Here is a 4,358-nt window from a genome sequence, read left to right as displayed (position 1 = left end):
TAGGAAATGATGATGAGCAAGGCAATAAAGGTGGCATTGGATGGCAAATAGTAACGGCCAGGTTGCTGGGTTTGGATCTCAGCATCACTATCTGGTAGTTACCTTTACTTGGCAAGAGCCTCTATGAGTCTCTATTTACTCATCTTCAGTTAGGAATCACTATAGTACCCACTTCTTAAAGGGTTATTAAGATGATAAAACAAGATAATCCATTGAAAGAAATTTTCACACTGTTTGTCTCAATAAATGTTAGCTAAAACAACTATTTGTTGTAGTATTACAGAGGAACCAAAGACAAATTCTATTACTTCTCATTGAATACAGGGATCAATTATGGAGAAAAAGCAGATATGTTCATATACATTTGATGAAAAAGATATTGAGGACCTAGTCTTATTAATATAGATGTTTGTTTTCATATTTGAAAATTATATGTCTCCATATCATAAAATTTAATATCTTTCTATTAACATTACACAATTTCCATGTATTACGTAGAGTGCGTGCATGAACCCTAAATGACATAAGTTCCTACTACAGTCGACAACAGAGTTCAGAGATTTTAACTAAAAAATAGCTGCAGAAGTGTGTGTTGGTCAGCAATCTGTGTGTGTCACAGAAACTTGGGCAACATGGAGGTCTGGGGTTTTGCTTCCATGGGTTGGACAACATAACACACAGTCAGATGGACAGGGTCCCTGCAGACCCTCAAATCTCTAAGAGGGCAGTTTTCAAGAGATGAAGGAAGCAGTGGCTACAGATCATGGGATGCCCCACTCCTACTTCAATATAGTATGTTTCTGCTTTCATATCTAGAATAAAACAGGTTTCTTCATGAAAGTTCTGTATCATCACTGATGAGCACAGAGTATTCACTCCTGCTTGGAAGTGTAGCTGATCTGGTGAAGGATAATGATGAGCATCTTTTTTCTTGCCAATTCAACAGCTAGAGAGATGACATAATACACAAAAAAGTACCATTTGAGTCTATTCTCACATTTCTCTTACTGTTGCTTTGTCAACAGCGACAATTCCTGACAAACATCAATGGTTAATCTTGGATGCACCACCTGGCCTCTTAATGCATTAAAAAGTCTGATTCAGTCTGCAGGTCTACAAATTTGTATCACATCATCTCCAGTCTGTTTCAATAAGTCTGTCCCTGAGAAGTCTGCAAAAAGCCTTGTGACTGTAGAAAAATAGTTTCCATGCAACCACTGATGAGTTTCCTGAGATGTCATTGGTAAGAGGCTATCTTTGATAGGGAGGGGAAAATGTGGCTGGTGTTTTGTGGATGTTTCTATCACCCAGTATGGGAACTGTTGGAGCCAGGTGATAGGGACTTATTGACATATATGATTTCAGGCCCTGGAGAAAACTTGCTGAATATGGTTGTCTCATTGAAAGGTTGATACTTCTCTTTTTTGGCAATATGTTCATTTTCCCTATTTTTTTCTTTCTGTCTGCCTCTTTGGCTTGAAGACCTTGATCTGGCTGCTGAGTGAGTGCAAGTGGTCAGTGTAGTTCCTTTGGTTATCAGTTAGTGCTCAGAATCACAATCCCTTCTCTACCACATTTCCTCGTGGACTCTGTGCTAATGAATAAACAGAGAAGCCCTAATTGTAGGCTCCCACAGGAATTCCATTGTATTTAGTTGGGTTGAATTGGCCCAAAGATTTATTATACACACAGACATTTCAATGTCTATCTTCAGGTCAGTTCTACCTTTAGGCCTTCAGCTGCCATCCAGTACATTGTGGCCTTGTGTCATGGAACACTACATGAAGTATGATCTTCCTCCATTTGTCACCAATGTCTGAAGGTTCTCCAAGTCTCCTGCTGTCTAGTATCTGGATTTCTTATAAGACTATCCTTGATTGAGACATGTCAGGGTTTCATTTTGGAGAGGTGTTACTACAAAACTCGTATTGAAAAAGTAGTATTTTACTCTCATTGTCAGTATACAAACTTGACTCTTCTTGCTTAAAAATGAGCAATGTGAAGCTTTTGAAACTATTCCAGGAATGGGGGGAGAGGGAATAAAGGGTAATGATGGAGGGAGTGAATTCAACTATGATATATTGTAAGAACTTTTATAAATGTCACAATGTACCCCCAGTACAACAATAATATAATTTTTAAAAAAAGAAAGAAAAAGAGCAATGCAAGTGCATTACTCATGCTGTAGGCAATAGCACCCAGTTCCTGCCCAATCCTAGATAGGCTAGCATCAAAATCCACCATCAGCCTGGACTCAATTGCTTCAACATCCAGAGGCAGTTTCAGAGCCTAAGCCATGTTGACTCTTCCTTGCCCCAGCAGACACTGTTTCTTATACAAAGACAGAGTATGGTTCTATCCTACAGGGGAAACAGTAGAAAACACCAAACCAATAACCATGCAGAACACATCAGCTACCTCTACGTTCAAGTCACACTGTTGCACAGCACGACTAATTTCTATATCTTTGGCTGCTCAGGTTTCCAAAATCTTTCCTGCCCAGTTCTCAGAAGCATAAGCTTCCATTTGCTCAAGTATCCCAGACTTCCCAGAGCCAATGCTATACTCCTGTACTCCCATTCCTTAGGCTATTACCTTGGGCTCCTAGTGGGCACTTGTTCCTTTCCAGACAGACTGCCATCAGGAACAGACTTACCTATCTACACACCAGCAGCACGCCCTGCTCCCTTACACAGACCCTTCTTCTGCTGGAAGCCCCTTCTCTCCTGGACTGCTCTCTCTTTCCTCTCCAGGCCTCCTTTCAAATCAGTTCCAAGAACTTTTCAGGTCATTCCAAAGCTCTTAGAAACCAATCCAACTTTCTGCTGAGTGGACTCCCCACACTTGAGTTCCCCACAGCTTGGACACATGGAAACAGGAAGTCCAGCACAGGCTTGAAACCCAGACCCTCTAGGCCCCTCCACTACCAGGATCCAACCAATCATGGTGTCCTCTTTCTTCTTCAGCCATCAAACATCAAATGTTAAATTGTTAAATCTTTCCAATATGCCACTAATGGCCTTTTAAACAAACTCTCGCAATGCTATCTACCTTAATGTTTGTTTTATCTGATATTAATTAACATTGCTACATTTCTCTCCTTGATTTTCATTTCTCCACTATAGTTTCTCTGTTTCTGGTTTTCATTTTTCTGAGTACTAATGCTTTCGGCATTTCTCTGTAAACAATATTTAGCTGATTTTTTCTTTTATCAAAGCTAAAAATTCTTTAACTTAAGAATTTCTTCTGTTTGTATTTATCATAATTCCTAATATACTTGTATTCCTTTTGCTAATCTTAGTTTTGGCTTTTTGTCATACATTTTTTTCTTTTCTAACCCTGCTTTCTTTTTGATCATCTAAGTTTTTCCTATACTTGTAAGGAAAAGTTTCTTTTTTTTAATTTTATTATTCATATGTGCATACAAGGCTTGGGTCATTTCTCCCCCCTGCCCCCACCCCCTCCCTTACCACCCACTCTGCCCCCTCCCTCTCCCCCCCCTCAATACCCAGCAGAAACTATTTTGCCCTTATCTCTAATTTTGTTGTAGAGAGAGTATAAGCCATAATAGGAAGGAACAAGGGTTTTTGCTGGTTGAGATAAGGATAGCTATACAGGGAGTTGACTCACATTAATTTCCTGTGCGTGTGTGTTACCTTCTAGGTTAATTCTTTTTGATCTCACCTTTTCTCTAGTTCCTGAGGAAAAGTTTCTTAAACATTGCCTCTACAGAGTCTTTAAGTGACAATTCTATATTTTTAGTAAACTTTGAAATCTGCCTTTTCCCTTTCCTCCCCTTCCTCCTCTTTGAGTCAGATCATCACCCTATACCACAATTACTGTACTGTCTCTCTTTTTGATACACCTAATACTCTCTCCTAGAGTGCTCTCTTCTGTATGACATTTTCTTACAACTACTCTTCAGCTGCTTCCAAGTCTCTTTTGGATAAAAGCCTAATCGCCTTTTGTGACATGGGAGTCCATCATGCTCTCAGGTGACTGCTTCTTCTGCAACTCCCTCCTGTGGCCACCTGCTATGGTTGCCTGACTTCACTAGCAATTCTGGAATGCCTTTCTTCTGAGGCCTCCTCACACCTGCCCATGCCACTTGTTTGTGACAATCTAGTGTACAATTTATACACTGGACTACTTCTCACTCACCTTTCATGCTTTAGTTCAAAGTCACTCTTTCTATGAAACTTGTCAGGAGCCTCTGAGCTCAGGAAGATTAGCTGAACCTTTCTGTCTGTGCATATCTTTGCTATGGTTCTGAACACTTTTACTCGCTAAATGCATGTTTAAGTGCCTTAATTTTCTAGACTGCGAACTTTTTAATGGTAAGGAGAATGTCTCTATTT

General features: G+C 39.9%; 1 pseudogene; it reads right to left on the bottom strand.

Moving 5' to 3' along the window:
* Window positions 1-708: 708 nt before the first annotated feature.
* On the bottom strand, window positions 709-2,298 carry LOC109698953 (alpha-globin transcription factor CP2 pseudogene; annotated as a pseudogene).
* Window positions 2,299-4,358: the final 2,060 nt, after the last annotated feature.

Source organism: Castor canadensis, chromosome 12, assembly GCF_047511655.1.
Source record: "Castor canadensis chromosome 12, mCasCan1.hap1v2, whole genome shotgun sequence".
Taxonomy (NCBI): domain Eukaryota; kingdom Metazoa; phylum Chordata; class Mammalia; order Rodentia; family Castoridae; genus Castor; species Castor canadensis.
Note: the sequence above shows the minus strand (reverse complement) of the source record. Positions and strands in the feature narration are given on the sequence as shown.